The 21,268-nt window shown below is 35.4% G+C and overlaps 1 protein-coding gene across 4 annotated transcripts in view; it reads right to left on the minus strand.

The window, feature by feature from the left end:
- LOC133530113 (A disintegrin and metalloproteinase with thrombospondin motifs like) overlaps positions 1-21,268 on the minus strand; it is a 229,442-nt gene that overhangs the window by 186,693 nt on the left and 21,481 nt on the right. Inside the window, exon 1 of one of the 4 annotated variants that reach the window (XM_061867951.1) lies at positions 8,659-8,711. The exons of the other annotated variants lie outside the window; for them this stretch is intronic. The gene's annotated coding sequence lies outside the window, so the exon portion shown is untranslated. Of the gene's footprint in view, positions 1-8,658; positions 8,712-21,268 lie in introns of those variants that run through there. 4 annotated transcript variants of the gene reach the window in all.

The raw sequence follows: 21,268 nt of genomic DNA on the forward strand, positions 1-21,268 counted from the left end.
AATACAAAAGACGACTCACGACGCGTCAGGGAGTTTTGGCTAGAGGGCATGCCAAAGAAATAAACGTACTAACACACACACGCAGCCACTCAAAAACCATTACGCTCCCTTCTTCAGTAGGCTAAAAACAAAGAACATAACACGTTCATAAATTGACTGCACTCCAGAGCATTGAAAACGAATCACTTTAGATAGCAATCCCCGTAGAAAAGTAGTCGTTTTCAACGCTTGGATATGTAAGATCGCGTGCGTGGAGACAATAAGCATGAACTAATTTCAATTACAAAATGGAGTTCAGTTTAGGTATTATATAACGTTGTCAGTTTGACTACTTTTACTATCCATGCATTGAAGAAAGAATACTTTTATAAAATCAAATTATAGAGCTGACATAACAATGCAAAACTTGAAAAATAGGTAATAGATTTGCTGATGCACGAAGTCAATATAGTCAAGCAAATCAATTTTGGCAACAAAGGAGTTTTGCCGCTTTTTTCTACTGAGATTTAAAAAAAGAAAACCCGACTTCATTAAGAATAAAATAAAATACCTCTCCTACCCGCCATATTTATAAGTATGTGCCAGCAACTTAAAAGCGTCATCGTACTGTCGAACCAAAATGTGGTTCGACAAGACAGAAAGACAGCGGGTGGACAAATAGTTGTTTGGGGGTAAAAATTTGAGGATTTTTTATGGATCCCATCATCAGAAAATGATTTGACAAATTTGGGACCATCTTGGACTTATTTACTTTAAGATGACTTTATGTATAAAATAACTATAGAAAATCGAGCAAAATATGCCACCAAACAGAACGGTCATTACAAAGTCAACGGAAAAAAATATCAAAAAATCTATAACAAGGACAATAAAAACTGCGACATGTATATATACAAAATCATAATTAAACGTTTTAAATCGATACCAGGGCTAAATAAAGTATCTCAATAAAGGTGTGTATTATATACCTAAGAAAAACTCTAATCGAAGCCAGTTTTTTACGATAATTGTACAGGAACAGTTCTTGCTCGACTAGACTTGCTACACGGTCGTAAAACCTAGAGCGCATTCAGACACGAAAATTCAATATTAATATGATAACAATTAAATATTAGCTTCGCTACACGCTAGCATCCACGCGTTGGACTATTGTTCTTTATTTTGCGATTTTAAAATTTAACAACGCATAACCTCAAAGTATAATGATACCCCAAAACACCCTGAAAAAAAAATCAGTACATACCTGTAACAGGAACCCGTGCCGGCTTGTAACTGAAATTCCCATACAAATTACTAAGGAGAAAGTTTTCTGTTCGCATCGAGATTTTTTGTGAAATAATGATTATACGGCAGTAGTCTACGTGACTGATACGAAAAAACAATGAAACGGAAAAAATAATGATCATTTTCATACATTGTATGGGAAAATCGCATAATAGTCGGCGAAGGTTGCATGTACAGGCAGTGTTGGCCGAACGTTAATTAGAATTGAAAATAAACCATTATAAATTGAACCGTCCCTTAGGGTTTACGGTTCAATTCATATAGGTTAATTTTCAATATTTTCAATTCTAATTAATGTTCGGCCAACACTGGTTACAGGAATGATCTGAAAAATATTTTCGCACAGCTAAATACAGTTTTGGGATAAAATAAACCGATTTAGGGGATATGAGTTATTAATTTCTAAAAATCATACAATAAGGGACACCCTATTAAACAAGTAAGCTAACAATCCATTTTCCATATAATTGTAGGTACACATCCAATGCACATTTCAGAATAAGGGAAGTAGTGATCAAAGATATGTTTTGCTTAATATAAGTATTTGCTATTGCAAATTGTTTATTACCAATAAACAATGTGTTAACTAACCACTCTATTAACTGTTTTCGTTAACAAAAAATGTTTTGCTAACATTAAACGTAATCAGTTATCGGAGGATAGTGTAACACATTGGGCAACGGCTGAAAACATTATAGCCGCGAACAAGAAATATTCATGAAGAAAATTACAACACAGTATTGAAAATGTAATCTGGTAAACCAATTACCCCTATTGAAATATAACTTCGAAAGTAGCTTTGTCTGTTTGTCTGTCTGTCTGTTACTTCATAACGCTTAAACCGCTGAACCAATTTAGATATATTTTTTTTTGTATGGAGATAGTATAAGGCCTGAGGATAGGCATAAAACTTATTAATCATCATCATCTCACACGGACGAAGTCACGGGAAGACACTTGTGTCAGTAAGGCGGTTAATATAAAAACATAGATACGTTTGATATCCCATATAAAATTTGAATTTCGCGCCTTTTATATTGACTAAATGTGATTAGAATACTATGGCCGCCTTCACACCTTTCAGGTTCTTTGTCAAACAAAAATGACAAATATGACGACAACTTTCTGGGTTATGTCAAAGACATTGAATTCTTATGCGTATCGCCATTAAATGTGTCGAAGTCTAGTCAAAGGTCCCACTTTGTCGGTTACCGTAAGGACGAGATTTGCTTGTATCTTTATACGAATAACCTGTCAAAATGTCCTTATGGCAAGCGACAAAGTGGGACTTTTTGCTTGGAAGCGACATAAATTGTAAATTCCTTTCGTTAGTCTTGCAAAAAATGAAAATATATTGAATACAATTCAGTTACCTTCGAGATTCGGTAATACGATAACCAACGTAATACATAATGTCACAGTTCGGTAGTGCCACATAAGAGCTTAAAAGCACCGTTTAAGTGTCACGTTTAGAAAACGTGACCAATAAATCGATTTTTACAAACATCAGGTCGACTGAGTTAAGCTTTTGAAGTAAAGGTTTGGAGAGGTAAGATAAATTATGGGGCAAGGTCACTTGTAGGAAAAATAAACAGAGATACTTAAAAATATTAAAAACTAAATTAAATGAAAATGCTAAAAATAAAACGGAACAAAATCGACTTTAAAGTATCGATAATTGTTTAATCAGGTAATGAGATTCAAGTCATACTTTTCCAAATTAGGGTCTTATAGAAATTGAATTTATCTCGATTCATTTTAACCGTGTAAGAAGTAAGACACTAAAAGACGAATATACACCTTGAATTTTTTTTTTAATCCTCTCGTTTACCGGAATTCCATAAAATGTTCATACCGGTGTCATAACATTAAATTTCCCATAGCTACTTCCTCAGGAAATTATGCAGTTAAACTACATAGTCATAAACACAATAAGAACAGCATTATACTTGAGTTGTTTTCGAACTAGCACGCTTAAAACAATGCTCGTTATGTCAGTTACCAAGGAAATACACATGAGACTGTTAAAACTAAATAATGAACAATTAGCAAAGATAATTGTTGCAGAATGTTACAAGTACTTAAGCCTTTTTGATTATGTAACACCAATAAAAACTGTGTCTCATCGGTAACATGAACATTGTATCTAAAGGTTAGTACATATGAACACATACCTTACTTAGTCATTTTATAGGTCTAATTTAAATCTACAACATTGAAAAGGTCTATGTTTATCGATTTACCTACTCTTTGATGGTTTTAATTGTTCTCCGTGGGGACCTGAGGCTGACGGCATTTTCAAAGAGCTGGCGAAGCGCCTCGTGGAGGTGAATGGTGACAGGAGGGCTGGCTCTTAACTCTCGCAACGCGTTGGCATTGCCGTCCAGCGCGGCAATGACGCCAGCCTTCTAGGCATCTAGCCACAAGGCACCGAGCTGGAGCCAGTTTTTTATTTATAACTTTAGTTGTAGTTTTAGTTTTTAATCTTTTCCCTTTCTTATCTTTATGTAGTTTTGTTTAAGATATATTTTAAGGTAGTCTTATTTTTATATTTATAATACAATTGTAGCGTACTGTTTTTTTACTGTTTAATACATGTTCAAATAGTGTGAAAACAGATACTTAAACAAAAAAATATTGTTCAACTGCGTACATCTCTTTTCACTACTTATTAGAGCACATGCTCGCCATCTACATCAATTCAATTACCAAACGAAAGTAATGCAGCCACAATAATCCTAATCGCGAAATGTATTGTCGCTATGAGAATCACATCACTTAGATGCTTATCGAATATACGTACTGTATTTAGCTGTGCGAAAAATTGCAAAACTCAACTTTTTTCGCTTACCTCGAAAGGTAAGTTATTGCTGGTATGTTTTAAGTAATCTAAATTCTAATGTCCATAGCCGATAAGTTGATACATATCCCTTTCTTGACTACCGCATATTTGAAGTGAGTCTATGTTAATGGTTTAAATAATTGGGTGGGTCACATATTTACTGTTACTTTTATCTGAATTACACCGATTACATGATGTAATACTATCTCTTACGTGAATATAAACATGTACTTACAATTACTAAAACAATGACAACAAAACAATATTTTTAGCATCATTTTTATTCAGCCGATATTTAAATGATTCAAGGATTTTACATGATAAAAATCTTAGACTAATAAATGCCAGCTTCGTTCGCAAGTACCTACTCGCTATCTCGCCAAAACCGCGAATGAATTCATTCATCTCAATATAATCTTCTCATAGTGACATAATCGCACAGTCACACGAAATGGGATTTAAAATGAATCACCGGCCTCCCGCGAACTTCGAATATCGAAATTTCGTTATGTGCCTTTCTATGGCTCTTACACACTCGAACGATAGAGAGGCATATACACGAACGTACGATCGAAGGGGAATCGGGAGTTTGCAACAGTATTGCAACTTGCAACCCACGCTTTCCTCGATCGACTTTCGAACACGCGATGATGTGTCATAATTTGGTTGTTTGTACCGATTGTTGCTGCTATACTATATTGCAGATACATTATCGTTTTTACCGACTTCAAAAAAAAGGAGGAGGTCGTCAATTCGACCGTTCGTTTTCTCAGACCTCCGTCCTCAAGAAATTGTTGTCAGACTCCAAACATACCTGGTGCTAGTGCAAAGATAATATTTAATTTTATCGTTTTTTTTTTTATGTTTAACTAATCTGTAAAGAGTTTAACAGATTTTTATTTAAGAATAACTATCGACTTGAATATAAAAGTCGCTGATTTTTTTTTATCGCACTTATACTTTATATAAAAACAGATACAAAAAATCGTCTAACTCTCGCGCAGTATCAAAAATTATCACCCATTTATCTATATTAGTATACTATTTAATATACATTCTATAATATCCAAATGTTCGTATCATTTATGCTAATAGCAACATACCAAACACATATCAAATTACGTAACGAATATCACCCGGCTTATAATGTTTCAAAGACGGTCATATAAATTATTGTCTGTGATCTCCCAACGCACAATACTCAATCGGCTAGGAAATGTCATGAAGAACGCCATTTTGAGCAAATTCTCAGGATTATTGTGACATAACGAAAATCTAACTTCGCTAGTGAAGTCAAATATGCACTTAATCTTTTACCAGCTAAGGTGCAATTTTGTTTGATAGCAACTGTTCGTGACGGTAAAAAGTAGGGTAGAGAGTTCAATGGGTAATAACTGTTGCTTAATATCATTTTGGCCAGTTTATGCCCAGTTAGATAATGTTTTGATTTGTTTCTAAAAGGTGGGCTTTGAGAAAATGGGTTAAACGTGGGAAAATGACGAAGGTATTACTATTGTTAAGAAAGCCTCATATGACGTTGCGAAATTTCAAGGACAGGGAAAAAACATGGCCGCTCTGTATTATATCATTATATCCAGGTCAATAAATTGTTTTGTAAAGGAATCAAACGACAATATTTAATAATATCGATAAATCTATTCTATCATTATTTTATTTAAAAATAATGTTCATCGTATGATATACATACCACTTATAGCAGAAGATATTTGCCAGTACCTTACGAGATTAAGGCCGCAATTAGACTATCATAGAAATGTTCATATTATGGGATCCTATTTGAAAGCAATCCTACAATTATGATCATATGATAGTAGACCAAATTTTTTAAAATTGTTGTTATTTAAGTATGATGGTATAATAAAAAAATTAACAGGCATATATGATCATAATTGTAGGTTTGCTTTCAATGATCGCAGATATATGATCATTTCTATGATAACAGTTTTGAAAGATTCACGGTTAGTTTCACCACACTTAAATCGATTGGGATATTAACCGTGATGCACAACAAGATGTATGTAACTGTGTCGAAATATAGCTCAATAAAAACAATATAAAAGGTAATCACGGTTTATATCCCGGTCGATTTAAGTGAATTTCTATGATAGTCTAATTGCGACCTACAACTATATTACCTACTACTAAAATTGCGATTATTGCCCTCTCGAGCTTACGCTTTCAACAGGTATAGGTATCACTGTTGGCCGAACGTTAATTGCAATTGACCATTAACCATTACAAATTGAACCGTAAACCGTAACGGACAGTTACAGTTTACGGTTCAATTTGTAATGGCCATTTGCATTAACGTTTCGGCCAACACTGGTATATCATACATGAGATAATATTATGCGATATGAAAGCCTTAAGAATATGTTCTTTTTATATTTAGCATAATATGCTAGTCGCAAAAAATAAAGAAAAACAAGTTACGACAGCCGCAATCAAAAAACATATGTCGAACAATAAATCACTTATACTTAAAGTACATTACCGAATATTGTAAATACATTTACACCCATTGCAATAAGATCTAAAATCGATTAACTTATAAAAGGTGCGAAAAATAGACGTATCGGTATATGTCCGTTATGACTGAAAAAACAATGTGTAATGTGTATTTTGTGTATGTCAATGCACTTGCTATGTTCAATCGAAAGTCATTGAATCCTTCTAACGGATTTTTATGTTTGGTCTCCCAAGACGATCAATCGCCACTGTCAAGCAGATCTACGTTATAAACTTCATTAAAAATCCTGCTTAAAGTAGGTACCTACGATTGATGCAACTTCAATAGATGACTCAATGTTATTGGGTTCCTTAAGTTAGAGAAAGGCGAAAACGAAACAATAAGAAGCGATTGACAACCACGATTAATTGATGGCGCCGATCAAAATTGTTGTCAATCGCTTTTAAGGGGGGAAGGGGGCTTGCAAACGCAAAATTGCAGAATATTGAATTTTAACACTAAACTAAAAAATCCGTAAAACTTCAAAGTTGGCTTGATAGAAATAAAATCACGAAAACATATCTTTTTTTCAATTGTATATCGTTAGGTACTCTGCATATAATAGCAGTATCATTTTAGTATAAAATAGCTAGACTTAAACCAAGCTAAGGTTTGAAAGCTAAGTTACCAGCGATTTTGATAGCCCAGTGCAAGTGTTAAAGCACATAATCTTATAGAAGTTAGACGTTTAAAATAACACTTGCACCTTCTAGGCTATCAACATCACTGTTAACTTAGCTTAGTCTAACTCTAGTGATATCGCCGAGGGATGTGACTAGCAAAATTTTTATCAGAGGTATACGACATGCAGTGTTATTGATGTAAACGTTAACCGGATATGGACGGGTGTAAGGTGTAATGTAAGATTACTTGTAATATAGCGTCAACGTGTGGACGGCACGGCACAGCGAGCGCCTAAAAACCGACAGCCGATTGTAATGCTCGTAGTTCGTCCACACACAGAATCCACGTTACACCCGTCTAGACCCGGCTTAACAACCGTCTATCGCGGTTGTCGTTTCTGGCCGCATTATGTTACTGTTACTTGCGCAAAGTAGGAAAACAAATACCTATAGACATCTACTTATACGTAAGTACAAATTTATTAGCTGGCTCACCCACGCTGAAATCCAAGCTTAGGTAAGGTCATTGCGCTACTTTCCGTTCAGCTCTAGTTTTTCGTCCAGTTCGTAAAATTTGAATATAAACCTACCTTAAAAAATTTATACTTATTGCATTCCTAATGTCTAAACAATAGATTTATATGATTATCTACATTAAAAAATTAAATTTGTCTTGACGTCCACTTGTGGACGAAAACTAGAGCTAGACAGAAACTAGCGCAATGAGCCTAATCTGATTGCGAATATTTTCTCAGACAATATAAGTACGAATAATGGCAATGGATTTTCTCGAAATAGGAAATGTTTAAGCCGATTTGTAAATTTTATGCATAATCTTATTATTTAGTTTTATTGCTAATTGAAATTATGCACTAGACAGTATGCAAGTAGTTAAGTGTGACACGATCGCATTAAGTTCGATCAATAGGATTTAGGTCCAAAACTCCACCAACTGACATGATCATACCTCGTTTTATTAATCCATAATAACTCTTGGGATAAGTAATTAATTTTAATTAAAACTATGTGTTTTGCACCACACAGAAGCAAACTGTTTCATTTATTTGGACACCACATATGGAGCATTTTTTAGGGGTTTGTATCACCTAGAAACCCTTATAGTTTCGCCATGTCCGTCTGTCCGTCCGTCCGCGGCTTTGCGCCGTGATCGTTACTGCTAGAAAGATGCAATTTGGCATGAATATATTAATCATGCATGGCGACAGAACGGTTAAATAAAAACTACCAAAACATTTTTTAGGGTTCCTTCCATACAAAATATTTTTTTTTGTGTTGATCAAAAACCATTTTTTGATTTAGTTACTATTTTCGGAAATAATAGCTCTAAAAGAAAAAAACAATCAAATACAATTAGGTACCTGAGTAAATACACTTCCAGAAAGCTCTATGTTGGTTTCTGACTGCAACTTACCTGTAATGTAAAACAAATGAATCAGTACATGTAATACATTCATCAACTTGACCAACGACCATTAACTTGTCTATTAAATATGCTAGTAACCTATAAAACTTATATTCTACACAGAAAATATCTTAAGAATATTCTATAATTTAACATTCTTGACTTTAAAATACCCTTATAATTATACTTAATGAAAAATGTCTTTATTAAATAAACACGACAAGAAAAAATGTAAAACATGATATTTACACCAAAAACTATTTAAAATTGTGCTGTCATATTCATAACTCTATTAATTTAATAATGTTGTTCTTGACAAATATTGATTTTAGCATTAATGATTATTTAAATTTTGCAAATACTGGTGAATAAATTAATTTATTGTCGTATAATAAGCGACTTCAATCAGGAATCGACACATTGATGATATCTTGTACTTAATTTAAATATTCATGACAACTTATACAAGAAAATGATCAATATTTATTTCAACCACTGCGTTAGCGCCCTTTCATATAATCTGAAAGATTATGAGACCAGCTGACGTGATCAAAAATAGAAAGGTTATATATTTGACCTAAAGTACCTAAACAAAAAGTATGTCCATCTCTTTGTTTTTTTGAACCGATTTCAAATAATAGTACGTCACGCGAGCGACATTGTTAGGCATTAAAATTGTTAAAAAATTAAGAGCTTTTCAGCAACACAAATATATACTAAACTCCTAATCACATTGAGTAGGGCATTAAAATGAAGAATTTAAAAAGTAATTATTTATAAATATGTACATGCAATATATGTTTAAATGTAATTTTAAAAACCTACTACTGTTTACGTTTTTAAACGTTCTTTTACTATTATTTTGAAACTAGCAGGTATTTGGTAGAAGCTACGTTAATCTATGCTATGAATACTTAACGTTATTTACCAAAACTAGAGGCCAATGCTCTTCTTAAACAGTTATATGTGACGTTAATACAATACTGAAGTACGTAATGTACCAACACTTAGCGCTTGAAAGGGAAATTGGTACCGTTAATACTCTTAGTATGATTTAAAAATACCTCCATTATATATAAACCTGCTGAATGACTAGTTAACTCAAAGACCTGATTGACTTGAAGTTGGTATACTGGAAGAGAATGACTTAAGAGGAAATACAAGCTGGGCCCATTGTCAGATTTGAGAATTTTAGGTAAATATCTCCGTCGCGGTGACCACCACAGGGCGACCCGTTATCTCCGACCTTATTCATAACCGTCCTAGAACAAACGACTAAGAGCCTAAAATGGAACAAATGGAACAACAGAGGCATAAGAATGTCACTACAGGAGCTTACACATCTCTGCTTCGCCGAGATGTGTAATGCCTTCATATAACAAAATATTTACCCAAATGGGCCAAAATACAAAGAGGAAAATATCGAGAACATTTGTATGGAAAAATGACCACTGATGTTTCCTCTTAAGGCATAAAGCCACCATTTGTACTATTATATATTGTGCAATAAAGATTAAAGAAGCAAACGATAAATAATGATATCCGTAACGATCGTTCGACGTGACACTACTTAGTACGTTCAAGCTATACGTACGTAAGTATGCCTAAGTATACCTACTTAATATCTTACGAATATAATATTTACACTAAATATATATATGCAATAAAACTCTGCTCATTAAACGATTTAATTATTTTATTACACAAGTAATTAAACCGTTTACACACACGTTTGCGTGTTTATTGAGCAACGTAAGATTGGTCTATATCGATTTAAACACACGAGTGTTGCTAATTGTAGAAATACAAATAAATAGTTATAAGAGTCCGTCTGAGTATAATCTGCAGCAACTTGGTAACAACAAAGTGTAGTAGCATCACTATAGAGACCATATTTTCGTGGGAATTTTAGACCTGCTAAACTTTATGCCTGCCATATCACTAAAAACATTTTAAACTTAATCCCGCACAGACTATTTTGGATAGTAAAAAAAAATATTTGGGATGTACTTATTTGTCATTTTAAACTACCTACGTACTACGTTTCAGTCGTTTCAGACGAATCTTACGGTTTATCATGTACATTTAACATTCTTTACCCAATACTAAAGGCCAGATTAGAACAATGCTTATAAGAAGTCATAACGGTACGATACCGATCTGTCAGTGTCAAAAGAGACTTTTCTTCAACCAAAAAACGTAACTTTTGTCACTGACGGAACTCTCGGTTCGAGCGCCATCTTGATAGTCACGCCTCGTGATTAATTCCTTTGTTTTTCGCTCATTAATATTGTTTAAGGTGTAATATCGATACAGTAAACTAATGTGATAGTGTGCAGTGAATGGAGAATTGTACTTGAAACGCGATGAACCACCATTTTGGAGTCAACGGGCGGTAGTCCAGGTGCTACTTGTAAAGTCCAGCTATCGCTTTACAAGAGCTGATAAAATCACCGTACACTGTCTCGTACTAACCGTACAATTTTAGTCGTACGAGTATTTAAAGCTCCTAATACCTTGATACCGGCGAAATTGTCCCAATCGACTGAAGCCATAATTTTAAAAGAATTAATGAATGAATTTCATGACTTCTTATTAGCATTGTTCGAATCGGGCATTCTTAGGGTAAAGAGGCCGGATCACGTCCAGCCGACTCTAAACCCTATGTAAAAGGCCGAATACCAAATGCGCGGCTAAACCGCCACGCAACTGTGTGGACGGTCCTTTACAGAGTAAAAGCGTTTCAGCGGCCAGGCCGTCGGGTCACGAAGCTCCCTATTGCAAAACTTGAAAAGGTTATACTTATGTAACGGCACTTTATGTAAGCGCAGGTGATTTTGGCATTTAAACGTATGTTTATTTGCACTGTAATTCAGTTTGCAACATAACGGTAAAATAAATGCTGTAAGCACACATTATAAATTAACTGAAATTATTTCCTGATTTCTAAATATCTTTCCTGTTGCATACTATTGTTGTCTAGAGTCAATTGAAACCTGACATTTTAATACTTGTTTTAGAAAGTAACGCTGATGACACAATGTGTAATATATATTCAATTGGCAGATCTTAAGGTGCCAAAAAAAAGGTAAACGTTTTAATGTTTGACAGTTAACTCCAATAGTTGACAGCTTTTTGTCACCTCTATTGCTTGGAATTAAGACTAAACTTGGCATCTATATATTTTAGAAAAGTTGAAAGGATGGTGATGATTATTCAACTGATATGCTAGCGTGAGTAGCGTTCTCGCGCGCGACTCCATATATAGTACTAGGAGGTCTTGCTAGCATGAGTAGCGTTCTCGCGCGCGACTCCATATGTAATACGGTACGTCTAGCGCGACTTCAAGTATGGACTCGCGCGCGAGAACTCTACTCATGCTAACCGGTCTGGTGAGAACCATTTTATGATCTTTTATGAACACAATCGAAGACAAAGTGCCAGAGAAGGTGATCCGTGACATATTCAAGCAAGAATTATGATTTTGCGCAATCATATTAAATGTTAAGTCCGCTTTTACAGATTGACAAAGATGACCATTCACTGATGGGTAATTGAACTTTGAAGGGATAATCTTTGTAATGTTATGGTACTTTAAGTAGGTCGTAGGGCCGTGTATTGGCTCATAACAAAGATTAATTGATTGTATAAGATGTGTAAAGTCGAAGCCAAATTCTCTTCGCAATTTTTTTTTATTGACCGAGTAACGAAGGGGAATGTATGTTGAAAGTGTAACAATATGTTATTTTTACCCCAGGCTATATTTAGGTGCATATGTGGCGTCTCCTCTGTCACTGACAACGTCATACCACAAGAGTGTAAGAGATGGCGCTAGCACGTTCTACATCGCGCTTACGGTGTTCCGCCTGTCAGTTACTAAATATAAATACAACTCCTGACCAACTCTCAGTGTACTTCGGTCTGCAGGCACAACACCCGCCTGGAAAGAGTAATTTACCTTTCCCACACTGTGGTGACCTTCTGTGACGACTCCTTGTGTCACTGGCAACGTCGTCGTACCACATATAATTGTAATAAGTTGGATTCTTAAAATATACTCGATACCGATTCGAAGAATGAGATACAATAACGAAAAGTTCTGGTTTAGATAAGTTCTAATTTAGATATCGTTTGTATGAAAATGAAAATGAAAATGAAAATGAAAAATGATTTATTTAGGTATCAAAATTGCAGCTTATTACACAGTAGAAAAGTATTACATTTTTAGAAGCATTCTATTGTTGGAAAGCCTAGGAATAGTGTCCTGAGCCCTAAACTAGGTAAACCTGTCTTATAGGGATCAGGGAACCACCCTTGGTACACAAATTAAAAAATTGGGTAATCATTTTGCTTAATTAAGTATATACGTATACAATATCAGCTATTGTTTGTGACAACATTTTCAACTACCCGTATTATATATGTTTATATATATTTACTATTGGACTATTACTATTGTTTATTATACTGTTAGGATAATTACCTAGAAGTGTGTTGTGTGTGTGTGTGTGTGTGTGTGTGTGTGTGTGTGTGTGTGTGTGTGTGTGTGCTTGTGTGATGAACTTTTCATTATATATTATTAATTTATCATACATATACCTACTGCTGGTTGTTGGTCAACAATAGCCCTTACGTATATAAGACTATGAGTGGTTGCAATATTTTGATTAGATCGCTTTTTATGTATGTCGTATAATTGACAGAAGCAGCTCGATTTGGGCAACCAATGTCACTTTGATGTTAGAAATATCGTTGATAGATCTTATTGGGATCACAGTGGAATTGAAATAAACGTCAATTTTGACATGTCGTTTAGTTATCGATTATAATTGTAATAAGATGGATTCTTAAAATATACTTACGGCCCGATTCGAAGAATGAGATACAATAACGAATAAGTTCTGGTTTAGATAAGGTCTAATTTAGATATCGTTTGTATGTCGTATAATTGACAGAAGCAGCTCGATTTGGGCAACCAATGTCACTTTGACGTTAGAAATATCGTTGATAGATCTTATTGGGATCACAGTGGAATTGAAATAAACGTCAGTTTTGACTTGTCGTTTAGGTCGTTTGTCGATCTTTTAAAAATCTTTCCAAGATCTTAAACGTGTCTTAATCATTCTTTAAATCGGGCCGTGACTCTAATTATTTCATTCATTCAATAATTTGATTTGTTTGTGTGTGTGTTTGTTTTGCTTGTAGGTTGAGTTACTTAGTAAGTAATAAGCTAAACTATTTAAGTATCTGAGTCGTATTTACACATATATATAAGAATCCGGTACATTTACGAACCAATATACAATCCAATTAGTAATAAGTATTTAAAATACAGCCTCGATTTGTACGTACGAAAACGTATCAACTTTTAGTCCACATTATAATATCACACTTTCTACTATAACTAGACCTCAAAATCCTTAACATGTCTAAGTATTTGGAGTTCAACCTTACATTGGTTCACCGTCCACTCGTCGACATAGTCAACCGAATATGAACCTTATATTGACGACATAAGGTATGCCAACGATCAGTAGTGTTGTGAATGATAAAGATGAAAGGACAGCCTTCACCTCTTACCTCTACGATTGCGCATTCTAAATTTAATTCCCATTGCTCATCGAACATATGCGAAGCTAACGCTTAATATAACCAGTATAACTGCACTGTCTATTGGTATGGATGTAGAGATCATGTTAGGCTGGTGAGTGAAAGGATCTGGGGTTGTATGAGATTGTGATTGGATGGGAATATTGTAAAGTGAATCTGCCATATGCGCTCGATTGGTCGTAATATTCTTTTTAATCAGGGGTCGGCAAATCGTGGTTCATTTATACTTTTTTACCGATTGATGAATTAAAAAAATCTAGTGACTGCGAGCTGTAGACTGTAATAGACCTCGAAACCAACCATAGATTCGCTAGTATGTATAAGCAATTTTGAGTTATTTACAGTGTTAGAAGGTGTAGTTGCTATAACTGTTCAACACTTAAGCTATATGCATTAAACAGTCTCTGAGAAAAACGCATTTAACTGATTTGCAAGACCAAGGTGATCCCAAAAGTGCTCCATGAACAAACGCGGCATTAAAAATTACAAAAACTTAATTGAAAAAAAAAACAGAGGACCTCTCGCGAACCACGTTCGACGTGTTGCGTCCCTGCCACACTTACGTACGAATTTACAAGTACGACAGAGAGGCAACACGTCGAACGTGGTTCCTGTTGATTCCTGAGATTTTCTGAGCAAGATCGATAGAAATATGTTTTCTTTTTGTCAATTCAGTGTTTCGGAAATTTTCAAAATGGCGAAGCCATAGGGATTCGTGAGGCATAGCTAGTAATATTTTTATATCGCAAATGAATTACCTACTGGAAAAGCCGTTCAATCTTAACGTACCTAACCTACTCGTTTCTATAAAAACCTGTGGCTTATAATTGCCTAATGCAGCATATAAATAAAGGCCAGGAATATGTGACAAGCATCATAAATGATCTCTTGCTCGACATATACCTACTGTGTTTCAGAAAGGCCATAATGAAAACATACGTTACTTATAAATCCGGAATCTCTATCGCAATAGTCATGTAGCTTAAAATCGAATAGCAAACGTTACAAACACTATCCCAGTAACACTATCGGCCTAAAATGTCCTAAAGATACGATATGAACTAGTTAAGTCAGTGTCAAACCTGACGTTTTTGTTTGAAGAAACGTCACTTTTAACACTGACATATCCAATCCATATCGTATCTTTAGTAAATGTTTGACGTATCTTAAAGCTCGAATCTGGTCGTATGAAGCAATTATATATTTCGGCGGCCGATCGTAATATCCGCCGGAACATGAAATTCCTAGGCAAATCGTGAAACGTGAAAATCATCATCCCTGAGTCAACGTAGCCCCGCGGGGCTCCTATTTCCAGATAGTTTGCCTTCGGTCATCTGTAGCAACCTAGCAACCTAACCAACCTATCCTGCCTATCGGTTTAATATAAATACCGTCAAAACATTCGACAGGAACTTTACGATCGGGCGGATTTTCCGATCGGCCGCCGACATGTACAAATAGCGACACTTTTAACTTAACTGGGTAATAATATACCTTAGTGCTTTGAAATAAGGTTGCGAATGGTTAATTTACAGTCGACGTCGGTATGACCGGTTCTAAGCCAAACAGAGCTGAGATAATATTGAGTTAGCTCTAATTTGCACTCAGAAATCTCTTAAGTTTGAGGTTTTATCCTCCTAAGGTAATGCCATACAAATGAAAAATCCAAAATTTGCCACCGAAGTTTGTACCTAAGAGTGTAGGAAATTAAGTTGATTTTGCTTAGTTTGAAAACGGAAAGAAATAAAGCAAGTTCAACTCTGTTTCAATTGAATACGATTTACTTCGAACTGAATAAGTCAAACGAGTAAATAGGTAGAACAGATAAATCGCCTGACGGTAAGCGATTACCGTCGTGAATGGACAGCCCCAACACTAGCGGGGATTGCCGTCCTTTGAGATGTGAGTACGCTCTTTTCTTGAAGGTTTGAAGGTCGTATGGATCCGGAAATACAGCAGGCGACAGATTCCACAATTTAGCTGAGCAAGGCAGAAAGTTTGGAAGATTTTTCAGAAGATATTAAAAGCTCACAAGAGTCTGTGAATAAAAAGAACAAGAAGCAACCTTTCTGAAATGTGTTTGACCCAATAATCAAAATAATAATGACATTATTTACAGTACAAAGGCTCACTTTGTTGTCCGTACATCCGTCTGTCTGTCGGTCTGCCAAGACCTATGGAGTGTGGAATTAAGAGGAGTGGCATCTCTTATGTTAGAACTGTTGCAGTGTCCAGCTGTCAGCTATAAATAATAGTCCCAAATCTCTCCAGAGTAGCGCTAGAGTAGCTAAGAACCCAGGCGTTATTGACGGAGTGAATTGCGCTGTCTATGATTTGATTTTCGTTCCTTATCTCCACCTTTCGTACCAAGACCGTTTATCTCGGGACCGCGTGGAAGTATCGAGTTGAAATTAAAACCATTAATCAGGTCCATAGCCACTTGAGCTGTAAAAAAAATAAAACTTCAAGTAAACGTAAAAATTTATGGCCGTTAATGCCACAATAAACGTATATTTCGACACTTTCAATTGAATTAATATTCATATGATACTTCCCGTTGACCTAGAACTATGAAATTCGGCAAATAAGATCTTCTTACACTTCAAATACAGGTAAAATTCTCTAAACCATAAATTTGTAAGAAATAAATAAAAGATAATCCGGTAAGTCCGGTATTTTTTTATTGTTAGACTATAAATTTTACGCTATTATATTTTTATGATATTTTATATATTTGTTTGTTTGTTTTATCATTATGTAACCTAAGCTGTCTCCATCATCAGATTAGCTCGATGGATATTACAGTGTCACCCACTTACCCAACCTACATTTGTATGCGAAGATTCAAATAATGGGAACAGTGGGTCTAATTTAGCTTGCAAGATTTAACCCGAAAAAACATAAAAACAAACATAGCAAGATTAGCAAGTTAAATAAAACATAATGAACTCACAATAAAATGTATAATAACTTGTTACACACAATCCAGCCCTCCGAAATGCCCGTACTGTTTTATCTACTGTGCTTTCACTTTCGCTTGCATTGCGTAAGCGCAGATCGGTCGAGTTATTGCGCTTAGATAACCTAACTCGAGTTACTGGGATTACAATAAACAGATCTGCATAATCTTATGCATACATTAATAAATATAGGTCTCTAAGGGCGTCCGCTAGTTGAAGCGGGCGCACGCACGCGGATGCCATTGTAGGTAAAATACGTCGCACAAGCCCGCGCCAGTTAGCGTTACTCATACTATTTTTCGTTAACCCGCTCACCCGCTCCGTGCAACCGCGCCAGATAGCGGACGTCCGAATAGAAATAGAAAACCAACGTCAAGCTAAGGTGTATTGGGGTAATATACATCCATGTAAGTATAAAATAAATTATTTTAGTTTCTCGCGTTACATGCTTCGGCTCTTGTTTGTATGTCGTATAATTGACAGAAGCAGTTCGATTCGGACAATTGACCTTGACGTTAGAAATATTGTAGATAGATCTTATTGGGATCACAGCGGAATCGAAATAAACGTCAATTTTGACATATCGTTAAGTTATCGATCTTTTAAAGATCTTTCCAAGATCTTAAACGTGTCTTAATTATTCTTCGAATCGGGCCGTAGGTCTGCACTATAGAGTACTAACAGTGCATAAGTAGCGTTGAAGGTAGCCGACTCTGCCGATTACTATCCACTGATACTCATGCCAGTGTTGGCCGAACGTTAATTAGAATTGACCATATTGTCATAAAGGCGAAAGGCTTGGGTAGCTCGGTCATCGGCGATCGGGCGGTGAAAAGAGCGTTTGAGGGAAAACCGACAGCACGCTGCCCGGCCGGTCGACCTATCGAGCGGATGTGGCGAACACGGATCTGCGCGAACTCCAGGTTGAAGACTGGCGAGAAACTGCACAGCGGGATCAGTGGCGAGCAGTAGTGTTGGAGGCCAAGACACACTTTGGGTCGCTGCGCCAGAGGAGTAAGGAAGTATGACCAATAAACAAGTTGATACAATAGTTAATACAAATTGAACCATAAACCGTAACGGACGTCGGTCAATATGGTCAATTCTAATTAATGTTCGGCCAATACTGACTCATGCAATGATAGTGCTTGAAAATAGGGAGACCTGGGCTCTCCGAAACATGTATGTCGCACGAGTGTCTAAAAATACGCGACTTAAAACATAAACTTAGCTTATAGGTCGTGTCATTCCCGATGACGCTTGCCTTGACTGTATTGTCATGTCATTAGATACAGGTTAGATTTGACAATCTGCGCGTCATCGTGGATAACACGAACTATAATGTTAGTATGACTCACGACAGTTTAAATTCGAATAAAGAAAATAATCGAGACCTGCACATAACATCAACAAAATCTTGTAAATATTATCATATTTTTTGTTGAATTGCGTATTGTGGTTTCGAGGACAAATCAATATCACACCAAGATTACAATAACCTTGCCAGAAACAAAAAACTGTTTGCCAATATGGCGATTTACCGTTAAACTGTGGAAACGTCCATCAACTAGGGTGATCGAACTGTACTCAATATTATCGGTTTTACACAATTCGTACGGCTTTTTATTTAACAAATTTCAAATCTCATCCGGAAGCAAGCATAAAAATGGGCATGCATTGTATGTAAAAAATAATAATTCCAAGCAATATACTTACAATACATACTGTAGAGATAGATAGATAGATAGATAGAATACTCTTTATTGGCACACCTCAGTAAAAATATACAAGAAAAATAAACAATTGATTGAAAGAGATTTTAATAGAGAATACATTCTTCGCTAAGGTCTTTTTGCACTTCGTTTCTCCAGCGGTACCTAGGGCTTCCAGACGGTCTTCTGCCATTTGGCACCGCAAAGTACACCGTTGACTGGACAGAAACGGTTTTGGACGGAGAAGCATGGCGGTCTTTGATATCGGAGGCTTGGCAGTTTTGTTCTAACTTCAACCGTTTTTCTAATAACAATAAAAAACTGGCAAACAAAAGTGGGGGGAAAGGGGGAAACATACGTTTAACAAGTTGTTTCCACTTCTATTTTCTTTCCTTGCATACATGCTTGCCAAATTTCAAGCTTTCTTCCTGTTGGGACTCATTGACCTTAAAAGCGGGCCTATATCATGAAGCAGGGTCATCAAATGGCGGACCGGCGACTTCTTTTGTGTTGTCCATTACATTTACTTATTTAATAAACACAAGTAGAAACGGACCGTGTTGGTAATTTAATTTAAAAAAACCGGACCCCTGAAGATAGTAATTGGTGACCCCAGTCATAAAGCAACAATAAGCATACAAAATACAATGTTAAGAAAGGCTTCCAAACAAGTTAATTTACCTAATTATAATATTTGCAACAAAAACCTGTTAGAGAGACATAATATGCTGCTTAAATTAATAATAACAATAAATTTTGAAGGCAAATCGAACAAACATGTATTTTTACCTACTGTACTTAATTCTACTGTTGCAAAATGGTTCTTAATGCAAAAGCATAGAATTGGTTTTGTATCAATGGACTTTTGTGTCATAATTGATTCTGTCTAGTTATTATTTCCATTAAGTAGAATTTATGTTAAAGTAAGACAAACGAATTTATATAAAATGTCCTAAGTAATTAAATTATTTTATTTTGAATATTTTAAGCTGGAACTTGCCATTATGTTATTTACAGACAGGAAGTATTTATTTTCTGCGAACATTCGGTAATCAAACAATATTTTTGTAGTCGTAAGTCAGTCCTGGATTTTTATAAAATATATAATAGGTGTTGTCCACGACTTTCAGCTCCTTTTTAATCCTATCCATCCGTACTCAAATCTTTCGCGTTACAAACTTTCAACCCCTTTTTAGGGTTCCGTAGCCAAAAGGCATAAAACGGAACCCTTATAGTTTCGCCATGTCCGTCTGTCTGTCTGTCTGTCGTCGTTGGAAAGGTCTTTCAAAAGTAATAGGGGTTTTCAAGAAACATTTTTTGATAAAGTGAATATATTCGGAGATAATCGCTCCGAAAGAAAAAAAATATGTGTCCCCCCCCCTCTAACTTTTGAACCATAGGTCCAAAAAATATGAAAAAAAATCGTGGAAGTAAAGCTTAAGGAAGACATTAAATGAAAACTATAGCGGACATGATCAGTTTAGCTGTTTTTGAGTTATCGCAAAAAGTTTTCCCTTCATAGTAAAAAGACTTACTTTAATTAGGTACTGATTATGCAAATTTGCCTATTTGTTTAACTCGGGTGAAAGGTACCGTGTCATCCCTTGGTTAACAATTTACTATACTTTAAGCTCCAGTTTAGCTTATTGTGACGGAAGAGTAACTACGGAACCCTACACTGAGCGTGGCCCGACATGCTCTTGGCCGGTTATTATATCTATTACAAGATGAATTTTCAAAAACGCTGATATCACTTACCCATCACCACCAAAATTCCCATTCCCATGTGAACCAAAATTCACATTTAACTTAGCTGCTAATACTAAACGTTCAACGCCGACAGTGTTGGCCGAAACGTTAATGCAATTGACCATTAAATTAAATTTAATTAAATTAAATTGTCATTTATTTCAGATCTTTACAATCCATAGATTTTGTTAGTTTATTACAAATGGAACCGTAAACTATAACCGGCCATTACGGTTTACGGTTCAATTTGTAATGGTTAGTAGTCAATTGCAATTAACGTTCGGCCAACATTGAACGCTGAAGGACATGTTTTTCGCAAAACAGCATAATAGATTTATAAAGTAATAAGATAAATAACACAAAATAAGGAAGTGAGCTTTGAACAATGAAGATGACATCAACGTCATTATAAATACTGCTGTCCATCTATCGCCGTAGATCTAGCATAAACAATAATATTTAATGGAAATATTTCATCATTTTTTACGTGAATGACGAAAGAGGGCAAAGTTTTTCAAGTGTATTTATTTATATT

Source organism: Cydia pomonella, chromosome 22 (assembly GCF_033807575.1).
Source record: "Cydia pomonella isolate Wapato2018A chromosome 22, ilCydPomo1, whole genome shotgun sequence".
Classification (NCBI taxonomy): domain Eukaryota; kingdom Metazoa; phylum Arthropoda; class Insecta; order Lepidoptera; family Tortricidae; genus Cydia; species Cydia pomonella.